Here is a 22,201-nt window from a genome sequence, read left to right as displayed (position 1 = left end):
GTTAACGAACCTTAAGTGTGTAGACCCTACGGGTTCGGGAGACACGCAGACATGACCGAGACGACTCTCCGGTCAATAGTCAACAGCGGGATCTGGATACCCATGTTGGCTCCCACATGCTCCTCGATGATCTCATCGGATGAACCACGATGTCGAGGATTCAAGTAATCCCGTATACAATTCCCTTTGTCAATCGGTACGTTACTTGCCCGAGATTCGATCATCAGAATCCCAATACCTCGTTCAATCTCGTTACCGGCAAGTCACTTTACTCGTTCCGTAATGCATGATCCCGTGACTAAGTACTTAGTCACATTGAGCTCATTATGATGATGCAATACCAAGTGGGCCCAGAGATACCTCTCCGTCATACGGAGTGACAAATCCCAGTCTCGATCCGAGCCAACCCAACAGACACTTTCGGAGATACATGTAGTGCACCTTTATAGCCACCCAGTTACGTTGTGACGTTTGGTACACCCAAAGCATTCCGACGGTATCCGGGAGTTGCACGGTCTCATGGTCTAAGGAAATGATACTTGACATTAGAAAAGCTTCAGCAAACGAACTACACGATCTAGTGCTATGCTTAGGATTGGGTCTTGTCCATCACATCATTCTCCTAATGATGTGATCCCGTTATCAATGAATGTCCATGGCCAAGAAACCGTAACCATCTATTGATCAACGAGCTAGTCAACTAGAGGCTCACTAGGGACATGTTATGGTCTATGTGTTCACACATGTATTACGATTTTCGGATAACACAATTATAGCATGAACAATGGACAATTATCATGAACAAGGAAATATAATAATAACCATTTTATTATTGCCTCTAGGGCATATTTCCAACAGTCTCCCACTTGCACTAGAGTCAATAATCTAGTTACATTGTGATGAATCGTACACCCATAGAGTTCTGGTGTTGATCATGTTTTGCCCGTGGAAGAGGTTTAGTAAACGGATCTGCGACATTCAAATCCGTATGTACTTTACAAATATCTATGTCTCCATTTTGAACATTTTCACGAATGGAGTTGAAGCGACGCTTGATGTGCCTGGTCTTCTTGTGAAACCTGGGCTCCTTGGCAAGGGCAATAGCTCCAGTGTTGTCACAGAAGAGAGTCATCGGCGTCGATGCATTGGGAATAACTCCTAGGTCGGCAATGAACTCCTTCATCCAGATTGCTTCATGTGCTGCCTCCGAGGCTGCCATGTACTCCGCTTCACATGTAGATCCCGCCACGACGCTTTGCTTGCAACTGCACCAGCTGACTGCCCTACCATTCAAAATATACACGTATCCGGTTTGTGACTTAGAGTCATCCAGATCTGTGTCGAAGCTAGCATCGACGTAACCCTTTACGACGAGCTCTTCGTCACCTCCATAAACGAGAAACATATCCTTAGTCCTTTTCAGGTACTTCAGGATGTTCTTGACCGCTGTCCAGTGTTCCATGCCGGGATTACTTTGGTACCTTCCTACCAAACTCACGGCAAGGTTTACATCAGGTCTGGTACACAGCATGGCATACATAATAGACCCTATGGCCGAGGCATAGGGGACGACACTCATCTTTTCTCTATCTTCTGCCGTGGTCGGGCATTGAGCCGTGCTCAATCTCACACCTTGCAATACAAGCAAGAACCCCTTCTTGGACTGATCCATATTGAACTTCTTCAATATCTTGTCAAGATATGTGCTTTGTGAAAGACCTATGAGGCGTCTCGATCTATCTCTATAGATCTTGATGCCTAATATGTAAGCAGCTTCTCCAAGGTCCTTCATTGAAAAACACTTATTCAAGTAGGCCTTTATACTTTCCAAGAATTCTATATAATTTCCCATCAATAGTATGTCATCCACATATAATATGAGAAATGCTATAGAGCTCCCACTCACTTTCTTGTAAACACAAGCTTCTCCATAAGTCTGTGTAAACCCAAACGCTTTGATCATCTCATCAAAGCAAATGTTCCAACTGCAAGATGCCTGCACTAGCCCATAGATTGAGCCCTGGAGCTTGAATACTTTGTCAGTATTCTTAGGATCGACAAAACCTTCCGGCTGCATCATATACAATTCTTCCTTAAGGAAGCCGTTAAGGAATGCTGTTTTGACGTCCATTTGCCATATTCATCGTAGAATGCGGCAATTGCTAACATGATTCAGACGGACTTCAGCTTCGCTACGGGTGAGAAGGTCTCATCGTAGTCAACTCCTTGAACTTGTCGATAACCCTTAGCGACAAGTCGAGCTTTATAGATCGTAACATTTCCATCCGCGTCCGTCTTCTTCTTAAAGATCCATTTATTTTTCTATCGCTCGCCGATCATCGGGCAAGTCTGTCAAAGTCCACACTTTGTTTTCATACATGGATCCTATCTCGGATTGCATGGCTTCAAGCCATTTGTTGGAATCTGGACCCGCCATTGCTTCTTCATAGTTCGAAGGTTCACCGTTGTCCAACAACATGATTTCCAAGACAGGGTTGCCGTACCACTCTGGTGCGGAACGTGTCCTTGTGGACCTACGAAGTTCAGTGGTAACTTGATCATGATCGTCATCATTAACTTCCTCTCTAGTCGGTGCAGGCACCACAGAAACATTTTCTTGTGCTGCACTACTTTCCGGTTCGAGAGGGGTCATCTCATCAAGTTCCACTTTCCTCCCACTTACTTCTTTCGAGAGAAACTCTTTCTCCAGAAAGGACCCGTTCTTGGCAACAAAGATCTTGCCTTCAGATCTGAGGTAGAAGGTATACCCAATGGTTTCCTTAGGGTATCCTATGAAGATGCATTTTTCTGACTTGGGTTCGAGCTTTTCAGGTTGAAGTTTCTTGACATAAGCATTGCATCCCCAAACTTTAAGAAACGACAGCTTAGGTTTCTTTCCAAACCATAATTCATACGGTGTCGTCTCAACGGATTTCGACGGAGCCCTATTTAAAGTGAATGCGGCAGTCTCTAAAGCATAACCCCAGAATGATAGCGGTAGATCGGTAAGAGACATCATAGATCGCACCATATCCAATAGAGTGCGATTACGACGTTCGGACACACCATTACGCTGAGGTGTTCCAGGCGGCGTGAGTTGTGAAACAATTCCACATTTCCTTAAGTGTGTGCCAAATTCGTGACTCAAATATTCCTCTCCACGATCTGATCGTAAGAACTTTATTTTCCTGTCACGTTGATTCTCAACCTCACTCTGAAATTCCATGACCTTTTCAAAGGTCTCAGACTTGTGTTTCATTAAGTAGACATACCCATATCTACTCAAGTCATCAGTGAGGCTGAGAACATAACGATAGCCACCGCGAGCCTCAACGCTCATTGGACCACACACATCAGTATGTATGATTTCCAATAAGTTGATTGCTCGCTCCATTGTTCTAGAGAACAAAGTCTTGGTCATTTTGCCCATGAGGCATGGTTCGCACGTGTCAAATGATTCATAATCAAGAGACTCCAAAAGTCCATCTGCATGGAGTTTCTTCATGCGTTTGACACCAATGTGACCAAGGCGGCAGTGCCACAAGTATGTGGGACTATCATTATCAACCTTACATTTCTTGGTATTCACACTATGAATATGTGTAACATCACGTTCGAGATTCAGTAAGAATAAACCATTGACGAGCGGGGCATGACCATAAAACATATCTCTCATATAAATAGAACAACCATTATTCTCGGATTTAAATGAGTAGCCATCTCGCATTAAACAAGATCCAGATACAATGTTCATGCTCAAAGCTGGCACTAAATAACAATTATTGAGGTTTAAAACTAATCCCATAGGTAAATGTAGAGGTAGCGTGCCGACGGCGATCACATCGACCTTGGAACCATTCCCTACGCGCATCGTCACCTCGTCCTTCGCCAGTCTCCGCTTATTCCGCAGCTCCTGCTTTGAGTTACAAATATGAGCAACCGCACCGGTATCAAATACCCAGGAGCTACTACGAGCGCTGGTTAGGTACACATCAATAACATGTATATCACATATACCTTTGGTATTGCCGGCCTTCTTATCCGCTAAGTATTTGGGGCAGTTCCGCTTCCAGTGACCGTTTCCCTTGCAATAAAAGCACTCAGTCTCAGGCTTAGGTCCATCCTTTGTCTTCTTCTCGGCAGCTTGCTTACCGGGCGCGGCAACTCCCTTGCCATCTTTCTTGAAGTTCTTCTTACCCTTGCCTTTCTTGAACTTAGTGGTTTTATTCACCATCAACACTTGATGTTCCTTTTTGATCTCCACCTCCGCTGATTTCAGCATTGAATATACCTCAGGAATGGTCTTTTCCATCCCCTGCATATTGAAGTTCATCACAAAGCTCTTGTAGCTAGGTGGGAGCGACTGAAGGATTCTGTCAACGACCGCGTCATCCGGGAGATTAACTCCCAGCTGAGACAAGCGGTTGTGCAACCCAGACATTTTGAGTATGTGTTCGCTGACGGAACTATTCTCCTCCATCTTACAACTGTAGAACTTGTCGGAGACTTCATATCTCTCGACCCGGGCATGAGCTTGGAAAATCATTTTCAGCTCTTGGAACATCTCATATGCTCCGTGCTGCTCAAAACGCTTTTGGAGCCCCGGTTCTAAGCTGTAAAGCATGCCGCACTGAACCAGGGAGTAATCATCACTACGCGACTGCCAGGCGTTCAGAACGTCTTGAGTTGCTGGGAAAACACGTGCATCACCTAGCAGTGCTTCAAGAACATATGCTTTCTTGGCAGCTATGAGGATAATCCTCAGGTTTCGGACCCAGTCCGTGTAGTTGCTACCATCGTCTTTCAGCTTGGTTTTCTCTAGGAACGCGTTGAAGTTGAGGGCAACATTAGCGTGGGCCATTTGATCTACAAGACATATTGTAAAGATTTTTAGACTAAGTTCATGATAATAAAGTTCATCTAATCAAATTATTAACGAACTCCCACTCAGACAGACATCCCTCTAGTCATCTAAGTGTTACATGATCCGAGTCAACTAGGCCGTGTCCGATCATCACATGAGACGGACTAGTCATCATCGGTGAACATCTTTACGTTGATCGTATCTGCTATACGACTCATGTTCGACCTTTCGGTGTCTTGTGTTCCGAGGCCATGTCTGTACATGCTAGGCTCGTCAAGTCAACCTAATTGTATTGCGTGTGTAAATCTGGCTTACACCCGTTTTATGCGAACGTTAGAACCTATCACACCCGATCATCACGTGGTGCTTCGGAACAACGATCCTTCACAACGGTGCACAGTTAGGGGGAACACTTTCTTGAAATTTTAGCGAGGGATTATCTTATTTATGCTACCGTCGTTCTAAGCAAATAAGATGTAAAACATGATAAACATCACATGCAATCAAATAGTGACATGATATGGCCAATATCATTTTGCTCCTTTTGATCTCCATCTTTGGGGCGCCATGTTCATCATCGTCACCGGCATGACACCATGATCTCCATCATCATGTCTTCATGAAGTTGTCTCGCCAATTATTACTTCTACAACTATGGCTAACGGTTAGCAATAAAGTAAAGTAATTACATGGCGTTTCAGTTGACACGCAGGTCATAAATAAATTAAGACAACTCCTAGGCTCCTGCCGGTTGTCATACTCATCGACATGCAAGTCGTGATTCCTATTACAAGAACATGATCAATCTCATACATCACATATATCATTCATCACATCCTTCTGGCCATATCACATCACATGACACTTGCTGCAAAAACAAGTTAGACGTCCTCTAATTGTTGTTGCAAACTTTTACGTGGCTGCTATAGGTTTCTAGCAAGAACGATTCTTACCTACGCCAAAACCACAATGTGATATGCCAATTTCTATTTACCCTTCATAAGGACCCTTTTCATCGAATCCGATCCGACTAAAGTGGGAGAGACAGACACCCGCTAGCCACCTTATGCAACTAGTGCATGTCAGTCGGTGGAACCTGTCTCACGTAAGCGTACATGTAAGGTCGGTCTGGGCCGCTTCATCCCACAATGCCGCCGAATCAAGATAAGACTAGTAACGGCAAGTAAATTGACAAAATCAACGCCCACAACAACTTGTGTTCTACTCGTGCATAGAAACTACGCATAGACCTAGCTCATGATGCCACTGTTGGGGATCGTAGCAGAAATTTAAAATTTTCTACGCATCACCAAGATCAATCTATGGAGTCATCTAGCAATGAGAGAGATGAGTGCATCTACATACCCTTGTAGATCGCGAGCGGAAGCGTTCAAGAGAACGGGGTTGATGGAGTCGTACTCGTCGTGATCCAAATCACCGATGATCCTAGCGCCGAACGGACGGCACCTCCGCGTTCAACACACGTACGGTTGGGAGAGACGTCTCCTTCTTGATCCAGCAAGGGGAAAGGAGAGGTTGATGGAGATCCAGCAGCACGACGGCGTGGTGGTGGAAGCAGCGGGGATCTCGGCAGGGCTTCGCCAAGCTCAGCGAGAGGGAGAGGTGTTACGGGGGGAGAGGGAGGCGCCAGGGGCTTGGGTGCGCAGCCCTCCCTCCCCCCTTTATATAGGGGCCCTGGGGGGCGCCGGCCCCTGGAGATCCCATCTCAAGGGGGGCGGCGCCCAAGGGGGGAACTTGCCCCCCAAGTCAGGTGGGGCGCCCCCACCCCCAGGGTTTCCAACCCTAGGCGCAGGGGGAGGCCCATGGGGGGCGCACCAGCCCACCAGGGGCTGGTTCCCTTCCCACTTCAGCCCATGGGGCCCTCCGGGATAGGTGGCCCCACCCGGTGGACCCCCGGGAACCTTCCGGTGGTCCCGGTACAATACCGGTGACCCCTAAACTTTCCTGGTGGCCGAAACTGGACTTCCTATATACAAATCTTCACCTCTGGACCATTTCGGAACTCCTCGTGATGTCCGGGATCTCATCTGGGACTCCGAACAACTTTCGGGATACCTCATACTAATATCTCTACAACCCTAGCGTTACCGAACCTTAAGTGTGTAGACCCTACGGGTTCGGGAGACACGCAGACATGACCGAGACGACTCTCCGGTCAATAGTCTACAGCGGGATCTGGATACCCATGTTGGCTCCCACATGCTCCTCGATGATCTCATCAGATGAACCACGATGTCGAGGATTCAAGTAATCCCGTATACAATTCCCTTTGTCAATCGGTACGTTACTTGCCCGAGATTCGATCGTCGGTATCCCAATACCTCGTTCAATCTTGTTACCGGCAAGTCACTTTACTCGTTCCATAATGCATGATCCCGTGACTAACTACTTAGTCACATTGAGCTCATTATGATGATGCAATACCGAGTGTGCCCAGAGATACCTCTCCGTCATACGGAGTGACAAATCCCAGTCTCGATTCGAGCCAACCCAACAGACACTTTCGGAGATACCTGTAGTGCACCTTTATAGCCACCCAGTTACGTTGTGATGTTTGGTACACCCAAAGCATTCCTACGGTATCCGGGAGTTGCACGGTCTCATGGTCTAAGGAAATGATACTTGACATTAGAAAAGCTTCAGCAAACGAACTACACGATCTAGTGCTATGCTTAGGATTGGGTCTTGTCCTTCACATCATTCTCCTAATGATGTGATCCTGTTATCAATGACATCCAATGTCCATAGTCTGGAAACCGTAACCATCTATTGATCAACGAGCTAGTCAACTAGAGGCTCACTAGGGGCATGTTATGGTCTATGTGTTCACACATGTATTACGATTTCCGGATAACACAATTTTAGCATGAACAATAGACAATTATCATGAACAAGGAAATATAATAATAATCATTTTATTATTGCCTCTAGGGCATATTTCCAACACATATTCCATGTGTTGACCCGTTTTCGGGCTGCAACATATCATCTTGCAGACTTTTCAGACAAAGAGTAAGGTGCACTAGGTCGTTTGTCGTGCACTCAGCTATGCCATTGGAGCTGATGGACTCACTTTATGTTCCAAGCCTTCCGCTGTTATCTTATTTAGATGGCCTTAAGCCATATTTATTGTAATAAGTTCTCTCTTGAGACTATCGATGTAATAAGTGTGTGATTGCTACTCTGTTATAAATCCTTCGAGTACTGTGTGTGTCAGCATTACCGATCCAGGGATGACACTTATGCACAGATATTTGACCGTTTGAGGTCGGATCGCTACAACAATATCATTATCCACATCTTTCTTCTTTTGCATATCACACAAATCAACAAAGTTGTTTAGATGGGTAGCGGCATCTTAACTAGGAAGGCCAGAGAATTGATCTTTCATGACAAGATTCAGCAAAGCAACATTAATTTCACAAGATTCAGCATCGGTAATAGGAGCAATCGGAGTGCTAAGAAAATCATTGTTGTTGGTATTGGAAAAGTCACACAACTTAGTATTGTCTTGAGCCATCGTGACAAACAATCCAACACACAAGCACACAAGAAGCAAGCGAAAAGAGACGAACGGAAAAAGAGGGCGAATAAAACGGCAAAGGTGAAGTGGGGGAGAGGAAAACGAGAGGCAAATGGCAAATAAAGTAATGCGAGGGATAAGAGTTTGTGATGGGTACTTGGCACTACTAGGAAAAGGCCTACTAATGGCGCACCTAATTTGGCCATTAATGGCGCATTAGTGGTGCGCCATTAGTGCCACGCCATTAGTATATTTTACTAATGGCGCCCCACTGGTGCACCATTAGTATCTGGTATACTAATGGCGCACCCCAGATGCTATACAACAGTGCGCCATTAGTATGCCTCCCAGGGGGCCATCTATACCCAGGTGCTTTGGCATACTAATGGCGCACAACAACAGGATGCGCCATTAGTAACTTCGGCATACTAATGGCGCACTGTTTAGTGATGCGCCATTAGTATCCTTTGGCATACTGCACTATGATGTGATGCGCCATTAGTATGAATATTAGGTTTTTTTATTTTTTTATTTTCTATTTTTTGCACAGGTTACAAAATGTATAAATGTTCAAAATATAGACAGCACACATCAACAACAGATTCATCGAATACAATAGAAGATTAGTCTCTGAATACAATTCATCATTTTAGTCTCCGAATACAATTCATCATATTAGTCTCCGAATTGAAAAGACCGAACAAAGATAGAACATTATACTACAAGTCTCGAGACCGCGAGTTTGTCTTCACATTACAAGTCGATATCGATCATCTAAACTACCATCACATAGAAGAGAGCCGCGGTCATCACGATGAGCATCATCACGATGAAACTCGTCTTCATCCGGTTCCTCCAACGCTCCCTCCCCTCTCCCGCTAGATAGCGGGCGTATCTAGATTCGGCCTCGGCCCTAGTGGCGTACCCTTTGTAACTCATACCGCTGAATCGGTGAACCTGTCTCCGACACTCCTCCCAGTCGTCGTCGACTCCGGGAACCTTACCCTTGTACACGACATACCACGGCATCGCTATGCTGAAGCGAGTACCCCTTGACTATTCATTCGGGCGCCGTTGGATTCCCGTCGGAGTCCACTTCAGTAACTTCCTCCTTGAGGGTGCGGAGCACGGTCGGGCGCCGGTCCTTCCGTTGCCTCTTCGGTTGGCTGCCATCTGTGCGTGCGCCGCCATCAGCAGTGGTGGCATCCTCGGTGGCACCATCAGTGGTGGCATCAGTGGGGTCATCCTCAGCGGTACCATCAGTGGTCTCAGGATCGGTGGGGAAGGCGGCGTCCTCATACAAGTGAGGTTGTTCCTCCATCTCCTGGGACAGCTTCCAGAATGCCTTGACGCCCGAACCCCCGGCCTCATCGTTGTTGGCTATGTTTCTCTCTAAATAGGAACAAAGTTTGGTCAAAAAGTTGGTTATTGTCAAGGAACAAGATCATGGTCTCATCATTTAGGGTTTGTCGACACCGAGGCATCCTAAAAGCTAAGCTTTTATCATTGAGGGTTTTTCGACGCCGAGGCACCCTAAAAGCCTAAGCTTTCATCATTTCGGTTTTTATCGACACCGAAGCACCCTAAAAGCCATGCATTAGTCACAAGTACGCCGGGGCACTTGATCCTACGTAATTAACTACTAAGATACCCCGGCCCATGCTTTAGTCACAAGTACCCCATATGTCCTATTTTTAGCAAAGTCATGCTAAAATTCACGGAAAATTTCAGCATGACCTTTGCTGAAAATATGACATATGGAGTACCCGAATTTGCCGGAACGGAAGTTAATCGACATTCCGGCAAACTCAAGGGCCTCTCGGGTGGACAAGGCAAAAAAGGCCTCCATCACAACATGGAAAATACATTGGCATGTGAAGAGGTGAAACAATATATGCATCTCCAAGCAGTATCATTCAACATTTTGGACAAAACACTACAAGCAACATGAGACACTGAAAACAATTGCTACCAATGAATCTACACTTCTATAACAAAATAAATCAGAAACTTAGTCTGTCATCATTAGGCAGCCACCATTAGTTATTCCGTTATGTTAAAGCAGAAATAGAAAAATAGACTGAAAACACTAAAATAAGAAACAAATCCAACTGTACAGGCCAATGCATATAGGAAAAGTGAGGGGTTGAACTTCATTTTTTTCCAGGTTTTCTTGGGTTTATGAGGTCTGCTCTAATTTGTTTTGAAAAGTGAACCTGCTGTACTGGCCAATGCATATAGGAAAAGTGAACCTGCTGTACAGGCCAATGCATATAGGAAAATTAAGTCATGGAGAGTTGTTCATGATGTTCCTTGCCTTTTTTTGTGATACATAAGGTAAGGTTCAACAGCTTCAGAACTTTTTCTGTGATACAAATACTGCTTCAGTTTAAGAACATGTCTTAGTTTTGAATTCTCTTAGTGAAAACCTACTTCAGAGCATCAACACAAGTTGGGATACACAGCCAGACAGACGCACATGAACATAAATGAATTCAGATCTAAAAAACTCATACAAAATTCGTTTTGCAGGAATTCGTTTACTCCCTATGCACACTCTATCAGTATAACAAACTTCCAACTAAACAAAGAAAAAAACTACGGGTGTTGGTAGCAAGAAACAATGCAACCACCTGAAAACTTCTTATGTTTCAGTCAATCATCACAACCAATATGATTTGCTTGGAGATTCAGAGCACAACCATGACTCTGAGGATATCAGAGTGGTGGAGACATTGACCGCAATAAAGATGACTAAAAGAGAACTTTTCTGCCTCCTTAGATCTATCAAACGAAAAAGTGTACAAAATGGGCTGTCTTTGAGTGGAATGCATTTTCTGAAGGTAAAACAATCCAAGGTAAACCAGATATAAAGTTGTATTCCTTTATGCTGATCTTGACCATCAAAACTACTCCTCGAAAACAATTATAATGACCTGGTGTTTATAGTGATTCCATCAGGACTCATGCATAAGCTACTCATAGTGTACAAGCTGATTTCTCTTGCTAACCCCATTCTCTTTAAAAGGCAACCGAAACAAACAAGACAAGAAACACAATTATGTTCCTGAGCTTTCTTAGTTTTCCCATGAGCACAAGAAATGAGACGCTACTAAATCAAACAAGAATTAGCAATTGTCATAATGAAGATGAAGCAATAGACAAGTCCGGGTGGTGGTGGAGCTCACGGGGGCGGTGGTGTGGACGGGGCGACGAGGTGGGGCGACGAGGTCCGGGTGGTGGTGGTGCGACGAGGTCCGGGAGGCGACGAGGTCCGGGTGGTGGTGGTGCTCCGAGGAGACGAGGAGAGCGGCGCCGAGGAGACGAGGACGACGGGGCGGCGGGGCGGCGGCGTCGGGAGAGGAGAGGGCGGCGTCGCGGCGTCGGGGCGTCGGGGCGGAGACGAGGACGACGGGGCGGCGTCGAGGCGGCGGGGCAGCGGCGTCGGGAGAGGAGAGGGGAAGGGGATCGAGGGCGAGGGCGAGGGAGAGAGGGGATAGGTTTGGGCCGGGGATAGGAGAGGGGAAGGGGATCGAGGGCGAGGGCACAATACTAATGGCGCACCACCCCTCGGTGCGCCATAAGTACATCCATACTAATGGCGCACCTCACCCTGGTGCGCCATTAGTATTTTTTTTTGATTTCTGCTCGAGCCAACAGGTTATCTTCCACCTGACCTGATCCACACCAAGTTCCCTCTACTAGCTCGACTGGTTAGTAGCCAGTTCTCACACCAGGAGGTCCTGGGTTCGATTCCCAGGCTCCACAATTTTTTTTATGCATTTAAAATGCTGTTTGATATTTATTTGTGTTTAAATATGTTCAAACTTGTTTAAATCATAACAGTAATATTTTTTATAAGACAGTAATAATTTTTTTAAAAATATCATCAAACAGTAATGCCGGTGGAGTGGGGGAGGGTGCGCGGGGTGCGGGGGGCCGGTGGACCGGGGGGTGCTCGGCGGCGAGGGGGACCGGATCTGGCGAGGTGGGATAGCGATCGAGATGGAGGGGGATCAAGATCGAGTGTCCATGAAATTTAAAAATATTCATGATAGTTCAAAAAGTGCCCATGAAATACAATCGAGAAATGAAGGCTACGATTTAAATACAATCGATCTTAGCTAGCTATCTGTTCACAATCTTCTTGCCCTTCTTTTTCGCAAATGGAGTTCTTCTGTGGAACGAACGTCCTTTAGGTAGGGTGGTCCTGCTTCTTCTTGTGGTGTATGCTGCTACTTCATCATCGTCGTCATGTTCGATTCTCGGGTCGCCGTACTTGTCGAAGTCTTGCTCATTGGCTACTCCATCCATTCCGATGATCTTCCTTTTGCCTCTCCTCACGACAACACGACTGGGCTTTGACGGGTCGGTAATGAAGAAGCATTGGTCCACTTGGGAAGCCAGTACCCATGGCTCATTTTTCGCGGTGACGTTTGCGCCCGCGGTCTTGGATTTGGCTTCGGGTATAACCATGGTGGTGAAATACCGGTCTTCTTTTAGGACGCTCTTGGCCCATCTGACACGGAACATCAGGACCTTCTCTCCAGCGTAGCTCAGCTCCCAGATCTCCTCGATCCTTCCGTAGTATCTGTCCGTGTCGTTACCGGTGTAGGATTCCATCGTTACCCCGGAGTTCTGATAACCATCGCTCTTCATGTCCTTGGCCTCGGTGTAGAATGTGTAGCCGTTGATATCGTACGCCTCATAGGTCATCAGGTTGTGCTCGGCGCCCTGTGACAAGGCGAATATGAGTTGTTCTTCCGCGGAAGAATCCTCATGTAAAGGATACGACAGAAGCTTCTGCTTGAACCAACGCGTGAAACATGAGTTGTGCTCTTTGAGTATATCTCCGTCCGTCCTCTGTTGGCCTCGGTCATTGTACGTCTTCTTAATAAAGGTTTTGTGCTCTACCACCCAAGGAACGACCACGTCTATGTGTTGTAGCGTGACTAGGTTTGCTCTTTCAAAGTCGGCGAGTCGACCCTCGAAGTCGACATGCATTTCGCGGCGACCCTCACGGTGACCCCATCCAGCGAGCCTGCCGAGGTGCCTGTTGACGGGCAGACCTACGGGGTTCTCGATGCCTAGATAATTCGTGCAGTAGGAGATGCACTCTTCGGTCAGAAAGCCCCTGGCTATGCTTCCCTCTGGACGTGACATGTTGCGAACGTATCCTTTGATGACACCATTCATCCTTTCGAACGGCATCATGCTGTGCAGGAACGTCGGCCTGAGTTGGATGATATCGTCCACGATATGGACCAGCAGATGCACCATAACGTCGAAGAATGCGGGCGGGAAGTACATCTCAAGATCGCATAGTATCACCACAATCTCTTCCTGTAACCTTCTGAGTTGCCTCACGCCAACAGACTTCCGAGAGATGACGTCGAAAAAGTTGCATAGGCCAAATAGCGTTTCATGGACATGCGCGTCCATGATCCCACGGATTGCAACTGGAAGTATCTGCGTCATCAGCACGTGACAGTTGTGAGACTTCATCCCGCTGAACTTCAGCTTCGCTAGGTCTAGGTATCTGCTTATCTTCCCCGCGTAACCGTAAGGAAGTTTTACTCCTATGAGGCAGGTGAAAAACTGCTTGATCTCCTCCTGACTTAGAGTGAAGCACGCGGGAGGGTAGTCATTTCCGGTCTTCTTGGCCTTTTTGCCTTTGCGACGACTTTCCGTGTCCTGCTTCGCCTCATCATCATCATCATCATCATATATAGCGTGAAGCTCCTGCCTAATGCCCATTGATTTCAAGTCTGCCCTTGCTTTCGGCCCATCTTTGGTCCTCTCTGGCATGTTGAGCAGGGTACCAAGCAGACTCTCGCACACGTTCTTCGTGATATGCATGACATCAAGGCTGTGAGGCACACGGTGGATCTTCCAGTACGGCAAGTCCCAGAAAACAGACCTCGTTTTCCATACCTTCAGCAGCGGCTCTGGCGCCTTTCGCTTCTTTCCCGGCTCTGGCGCCTTTTGCTTCTTTCCCGGCAGTGGGCAGTCTTTCCAATTTTTCAACAGCTCGTCTATTTCCTCGCCGCTCCTCATACGCGGGCGTCCTCGGGGTTCGGTTTCACCATCGAATAGATCCTTGCGTTTTCTCCAAGGGTCATCGTCGCGAAGCCACCTTCGATGTCCCATGAACACGGTTTTCGAAGACCCGGGATCTCTATCTAGCTGGCGATACGTTGTGTTATCCATGCACCTGACGCATCCAGAAAATCCGTGGACCACCTGCCCCGCGACATATCCGTAACCGAGATAGTCGTGCACCATCGTGAGCAGCGTGGCTCTCATAGGGAAATATTCTTTCTCTGCAGCGTCCCACGTATTGGCTGGCGTTTTCCACAGCGTGTCAAGCTCCTCTTTCAGCAGCCCCAGATACAGATTGATGTCGTTCCCTGGTTGTTTCGGTCCTTCAATTAGCATACTCATGTGAATGTACTTCCTCTTCATGCACAACCAGGGGGGAAGGTTGTACATCCACACAAACACAGGCCAGGTGCTATGTGTGCTTCTCTGGCTGCCAAACGGATTGACTCCATCGGTGCTCGCGCCCAGCACGATGTTCCTTGGATCGTTCCCAAATTCTAGGTCTTCGAAGTTCAACGCTTGCCACTGGCTCGCATCCTTAGGGTGACTCAGCATCTTGTCTTTTTTATCTATCTCCGGATCATTTGCGTCATCTTCTCGCTTCTTCTCCTCCCTATCCGTGTGCCAACGCAGGAGCTTTGCTACCTTAGGGTCCGCGAAATACGCTGTAGACGAGGAGTGATCGGAAAGTACCACACCACTTTTCGAGGAGCTTTCTTCCTCTTCTTGTATCGAGTGACGCTGCACACCGGACATATGGTAGACTCCGCGTGCTCGTCCCGATAAATGATGCAATTGTTCATGCACACATGGTATTTCACGTGCGGTAAATCCAGAGGACACACGATTTTCTTCGCCTCCTCCAAACTGGTCGGGCACTTGTTCCCCTTGGGAAGACGTTCGTGCCAGAATGACATGTTCTCGTCGAAGCATGCGTCGGTCATTTTGTGTTTTACCTTCATCTCCAGAGCCATGAGCGTTACTTTCAGGCGGGTATCCTCGGGCCTGCATCCTTCATACAATGGAGTAACCGCGTCTAACTCAAGTTGATCCATCTTGGCTTTCTCTCGGGCGGCAGCTCTTGCGTTATCCGTGTTCTTGAGAAGCAGCTCTTGAATATGAGGGTCCTGCACCCAGCCCATCGATGGTCCAGTGTCGTCTGCTCCGCCGGCATCATCATCTTCATGATCATGCCCGTCGTCTGCTCCGGCATCTTCCTCATCATCATGTCCTGCATCTTCTACATGATGACTGTGTACAGCATCACCGTCGTGATCATCTCCTGGGGATTCTTCGTCTTCTCGCCCGCCCGAGCCGCGGTGGTTGTCTTGCTGCCCTTCCTCATTTCTTGCCCGGCCCCCATGGACGACTTCGTAGTCATCTTCATCACCTTGCCACCGATAGCCATCCATGAAACCACGCAAGAGCAGGTGGTCCTGCACCTGCCCGGATTCCGGGTCCGCAATAAGGCTCTTCAGCTTGCATCTTCGACACGGACATCTTATCTCCATCTCGTTCTTTTGAAGCATCTCGGCCTTCGCGGACCTCAAAAACCTATTCACGATGCCTTCGGTCATCATGCGGACCATGGTCGCCTGCGGGGTAGAGCAAAACGATATTTTAGAACCAAGAAAAAATTTGGCATGACTTTCCCTAAAAATAGGACCAAAAAGAATGCTTAATGCCAAAATTCTCGCCGAAACGGAAATGAATCAACATTCCGGCAAAATATTGGCAACTATCGCATTTCAAATACCGGTACACCTCCAAACACAAACACATATGCAACACCACAAACATATGCAACACCACGAACATACATAGATCTAGCTAGGCCATAAAAAGTGCATGTGCACATTGTTGTAGGGAGAACAACATAAATATAGCTTCCCCCCTTACTTACCTATCAAAACAAGGTAATTTAACCACTTAAATTGAATGAATCTATGGTGGAAATGAGGTGAAAAAGAGGAGGCACCCGAGACAAGGAGGAGGTGGAGAGAATGAAGTGGGGAGAAAGTGAGTGTGGGTAGGAGAGGCTGTCCAAAATATCTTGTTGCTGCCCACTTACTAATGGCGCACCAACTCTAAATGCGCCATTAGTAATCCAGGTTACTAATGGCGCACCTTCTGGTGGTGCGCCATTAGTAGTTTTGCAAAAAAAAACATACTAATGGCGCACTGTTCCACAGTGCGCCATTACTAGTTTAAACTAGTAATGGCGCACGGTGGAAAAGTGCGCCATTAGTAGTTTTGCAAAAAAGGGAATAAAAATATAATAGAAAAAACAACATTAGTGGCGCACTTTCCGGCAGGTGCGCCATTACTAGTTACAACTAGTAATGGCGCACTGTGTCTGGATAAGCCATTAGTATGTTTGGACAGGCGCACTAGTTAAAAAAAAATTTGATACTAATGGCGCACCCTGGGCCAGGTGCGCCATTAGTAGTTTTAACTCTAATGGCGTATCAGAAGGTGGTGCGCCATTAGTGTCAATCCCATCTATAGCCCTTTTTCTAGTAGGGTGGTGTGTCTTGCCTGGTGCGTAGATCTCCCCGGCAACGGCGCCAGAAATGGCTAGTTGCTGGGAGATCGAATATTGACTTGACTTGGCATAAGACTCCCCGGCAACGGCGCCAGAAATCCTTCTTGCTACCTCTTGGGCATGTGTTGGTTTTTCCTTGAAGAGGAAAGGGTGATGCAGCAAAGTAGCGTAAGTATCTCCCTCAGTTTTTGAGAACCAAGGTATCAATCCAGTAGGAGGTTACACGCAAGTCGCCTTGTACCTGCACAAACAAATAAGAACCTTGCAACCAACGCGATAAAGGGTTGTAAATTCCTTCATGGCCACTTGCAAAAGTGAGATTTGATAGAGATAATAAGATAAATATTTTTGGTATTTTGATGATATAGATTGGAAAGTAAAGATTGCAAAATAAACGGCGGTAGAAATAGCAAACTGATAGGAAAATAAGATGATGGAAGATAGATCCGGGGGCCATAGGTTTCACTAGTGGCTTCTCTCAAGATAGCATACTCTACGGTGGGTGAACAAATTACTGTTGAGCAATTGATAGAAAAGCGCATAGTTATGAGAATATCTAGGCATGATCATGTATATAGGCATCACGTCCGCGACAAGTAGACCGAAACTATTCTGCATCTACTACTATTACTCCACACATCGACCGCTATCCAGCATGCATCTAGAGTATTAAGTTCATAAGAACAGAGTAACGCATTAGGCAAGATGACATGATGTAGAGGGATAAACTCAAGCAATATGATATAAACCCCATCTTTTTATCCACGATGGCAACAATACAATACGTGCCTTGCTGCCCCTGCTGTCATTGGGAATGGACACCGCAAGATTGAACCCAAAGCTAAGCACTTCTCCCATTGCAAGAAAGATCAATCTAGTAGGCCAAACCAAACTGATAATTCGAAGAGACTTGCAAAGATAACAAATCATACATATAAGAATTCAGAGAAGAACCAAATATTTTTCATAGATAATCTTGATCACAAACCCACAATTCACCGGATCTCGACAAACACACCGCAAAAAGAATTACATCGAATAGATCTCCAAGAGAATCGAGGAGAACTTTGTATTGAGATACAAAGAGAGAGAAGAAGCCATCTAGCTAATAACTATGGACCCAAAGGTCTGTGGTAAACTACTCACACATCATCGAAGAGGCTATGGTGTTTATGTAGATGCCCTCCATGATCGATTCCCCCTCCGGCGGAGCGCCGGAAAAGGCCCCAAGATGGGATCTCATGGGTACAGAAGGTTGCGGTGGTGGAAATAGGGTTTCGTGGTGCTCTCGGATGTTTTTAGGGTATATGAGTATATATATAGGCGAAGGAAGGAGGTCGGTGGAGCCATGAGGGGCCCACGAGGGTGGGGGGCGCGCCTCCCTACCTCGTGGCCGCCTCGTTGCTTCCTTGACGTCCACTCCAAGTCTCCTGGATTGCGTTTGTTCCAAAAATAACTCTCCCGAAGGTTTCATTCTATTTGGATTCCGTTTGATATTCCTTTTCTGCGAAACACTGAAATAGGCAAAAAACAACCATTTGCACTGGGCCTCCGGTTAGTAGGTTAGTCCCAAAAATAATATAAAAGTGCATAATAAAGCCCGTTAAACATCCAAAACAGATAATATAATAGCATGGAACAATAAAAAATTACAGATACATTGGAGATGTATCACCCATCAGCAAGGAGTTTCTTCTTGCGCTTTACACCAATATGACCTAAACGGCAGTGCCACAAATAGGGTGCACTATCCTTATTAAACTTATATCTTTTGGCTTCAACACTATGATATGTGTATCACTACTATCGAGATTCAATAAAAATAGACCACTCATCAAGGGTGCATGACCATAAAAGATATTACTCATATAAATAAAACAACCATTATTCTCTGATTTAAATGAATAACCGTCTCGCATCAAATAAGATCCAGATATAATGTTCATGCTTAACGCTGGCACCAAATAACAATAATTCAGGTCTAAAACTAATCCCGACGGTAGATGTAGAAGTAGCGTGCCGACGGCGATCACATCGACTTTGGAACCATTTCCCATGCGCATCGACACCTCGTCCTTAGCCAATCTTCGCTTAATCGGTAGCCCCTGTTTCGAGTTGCAAATATGAGCAACAGAACCAGTATCAAATACCCAGGCACTACTGCGAGCATTAGTAAGGTACACATCAATAACATGTATATCAAATATACCTTTCACTTTGCCATCCTTCTTATCCGCCAAATACTTGGGGCAGTTCCGCTTCCAGTGACCAGTCCCTTTGCAGTAAAAACACTCAGTCTCAGGCTTAGGTCCAGACTTGGGTTTCTTCACTTGAGCAGCAACTTGCTTGCCATTCTTCTTGAAGTTCCCCTTCTTCCCTTTACCCTTTTTATTGAAACTAGTGGTCTTGTTGACCATCAACACTTGATGCTCCTTCTTGATTTGTACCTCCGCAGCCTTTAGTATAGCGAAGAGCTCGGGAATTGTCTTATCCATCCGTTGCATATTATAGTTCATCATGAAGCTTTTGTAGCTTGGTGGCAGTGATTGAAGAACTCTGTCAGTGACACTATCAACCGAAAGATTAACTCCCAGTTGAGTCAAGTGATTATGATGCCCAGACATTTTGAGTATATGTTCACTGACAGAACTATTCTCCTCCATTTTGCAGCTGTAGAACTTATTGGAGACTTCATATCTCTCAATCCGGGCATTTGCTTGAAATATTAACTTCAACTCCTGGAAGATGTCATATGCTCCATGACGTTCAAAATGTCATTGAAGTCTCTGTTCTAAGCCGTAAAGCATGGCACAATGAACTATCGAGTAGTCATCAGCTTTGCTCTGCCAGGCGTTCACAACGTCCGGCGTTGCTCCTGTAGCGGGTCTTGCACTTAGCGGTGCTTTCAGGACATAATTCTTCTATGCAGCAATGAGGATAATCCTCAAGTTACGAACCCAGTCCGTGTAGTTGCTACCATCATCTTTCAACTTAGCTTTCTCTAGGAACGCATTAAAATTCAACGGAACAGTAGCACGGGCCATTTATCTACAACAACATAGACATGCAAAATACTATCAGGTACTAAGTTCATGATAAATTAAAGTTCAATTAATCATATTACTTAAGAACTCCCACTTAGATAGACATCCCTCTAATCATCTAAGTGATCACGTGATCCATATCAACTAAACCATGTCTGATCATCACGTGAGATGGAGTAGTTTTCAATGGTGAACATCACTATGTTGATCATATCTACTATATGATTCACGCTCGACCTTTCGGTCTCAGTGTTCCGAGGCCATATCTGCATATGCTAGGCTCGTCAAGTTTAACTCGAGTATTCTGCGTGTGCAAAACTGGCGTGCACCCGTTGTATGTGAACGTAGAGCTTATCACACCCGATCATCACATGGTGTCTCGACACGATGAACTGTCGCAACGGTGCATACTTAGGGAGAACACTTATACCTTGAAATTTAGTGAGAGATCATCTTATAATGCTGCCGCCGAACTAAGCAAAATAAGATGCATAAAGGATAAACATCACATGCAATCAATATAAGTGATATGATATGGCCATCATCATCTTGTGCCTTTGATCTCCATCTCCAAAGCACCGTCATGATCACCAACGTCACCGGCTGGACACCTTGATCTCCATCGAAGCATCGTTGTCGTTTCGCCAACTATTGCTTCTACGACTATTGTTACCGCTTAGTGATGAAGTAAAGCAATTACATGGCGATTGCATTTCATACAATAAAGCGACAACCATAAGGCTCCTGCCAGTTGCCGATAACTTTTACAAAACATGATCATCTCATACAACAATTTATATATCATCATGTCTTAACCATATCACATCACAGCAAGCCCTACAAAAACAAGTTAGACGTCCTCTACTTTGTTGTTGCAAGTTTTACGTGGCTGCTACGGGCTTCTAGCAAGAACCGTTCTTACCTACGCATCAAAACCACAACGATTTTTCATCAAGTGTGCTGTTTTAACCTTCAACGAGGACTGGGCGTAGTCACACTCGATTCAACTAAAGTTGGACAAACAAACACCCACTAGCCACCTATGTGCGAAGCACGGCGGTAGAACTAGTCTCATGAACACAGTCATGTAATGTCGGTCTGGGCCGCTTCATCCAACAATACCGCCGAATCAAAGTATGACATGCTGGTAAGCAGTATGACTATTATCGCCCACAACTCCTTGTGTTCTACTCGTGCATATAACATCTACGCATAGACCTGGCTATGATACCACTATTGGGGAACGTAGTATTTCAAAATTTTCCTACGATCACGCAAGATATATCTAGGAGAAGCATAGAAACGAGCGGGGAGAGTGTGTCCACGTACCCTCGTAGACCGAAAGCGGAAGCATTAAGTAACGCGGTTGATGTAGTCGAACGTCTTCGTGATCCAACCGATCAAGTACCGAACGCACGACACCTCCGTGATCTGCACACGTTCAACTCGGTGACGCCCCTCGAACTCTAGATCCAGCTGAGGCCGAGGGAGAGTTCCGTCAGCACAACGGCATGGTGACGGTGATGATGAAGTTACCGGCGCAGGGCTTCGCCTAAGCACTACGACGATATGACCGAGGTGTAAAACTGTGGAGGGGGGCACCGCACACGGCTAAAGATCAACTTGTGTGTCTATGGGGTGCCCCCCTCCCTCATATATAAAGGAGGGGAGGAGGAGGCCGTCCGGCCACAAGGGGCGCGCCCAGGGGGGGGAATCCTACTCCAAGTAGGAATAGGTTCCCCCTTTCCTAGTCCAACTAGGAGAAGAAGGAAGGAGGGGGAGATGGAGAGGGAAAGAGGGGACGCACTCCCTCCCCTAGTCCTATTCGGACTCCCCTTGGGGGGCGCCACCTCTTGGTTGCGGCCCTCTCTCTCCTCTAAGGCCCACTAGGGCCCATAACTTCCCGGGGGGTTCCGGTAACCCTCCGGCACTCCGGTTTTATCCGAAATTCTCCAGAACACTTCCGGTGTCCGAACAATATGGTCCAATATATAAATCTTTACGTCTTGATCATTTCGAGACTCCTCGTCATGTCCGTGATCGCATCCAGGACTCCGAACAACCTTTGGTACATCAAATCACATAAGCTCATAATACCAATC

The sequence above is a fragment of the Aegilops tauschii genome, chromosome 5, assembly GCF_002575655.3.
Source record: "Aegilops tauschii subsp. strangulata cultivar AL8/78 chromosome 5, Aet v6.0, whole genome shotgun sequence".
NCBI classification, from domain to species: Eukaryota; Viridiplantae; Streptophyta; class Magnoliopsida; order Poales; family Poaceae; genus Aegilops; species Aegilops tauschii.
Note: the sequence above shows the minus strand (reverse complement) of the source record.